This window comes from Orycteropus afer, unplaced genomic scaffold (genome assembly GCF_000298275.1).
Source record: "Orycteropus afer afer isolate SDZICR_OR568_19922 unplaced genomic scaffold, OryAfe1.0 scaffold00312, whole genome shotgun sequence".
NCBI classification, from domain to species: Eukaryota; Metazoa; Chordata; class Mammalia; order Tubulidentata; family Orycteropodidae; genus Orycteropus; species Orycteropus afer.
In genome coordinates, this window is record NW_006921899.1 from 1664776 (window position 1) to 1665178 (window position 403).

A 403-nucleotide genomic window follows, 5' to 3' on the forward strand; every position below is an offset into this window, starting at 1 on the left:
CAACCTGTGGCTTCCAGCCAAACAAAAGACAGACATATGAGTTGAAGTAGATAAACTCCTTGGAGAGAACAATCATGGGAGAATAGAAGGGCTGTGTATGTACAGGGAGACAGCTTTGGGGCAGGAGAGCATGAAGGGAAGGACACAGGAAAGAGGTAACTATGGGGAGGAAGTGGGAGGGGAGCTGTTGCATTGTGGGAAATTGCAGTCAATGTCATGAGACAAAGTGTATATGAACTGCTATATGGAAAGTGAATTCACTCTGTAAATTTTCACCCAAATCACACACACACACAAAAGTCTGGTCTGATAGAGCTTGGTGAAACCCCTCAGACTATGGCCCCTAGCTGCTCTTCAGGTCTGGAATTGAACTCACTCCTGTGGCTTCCAGACAAACAAAAGA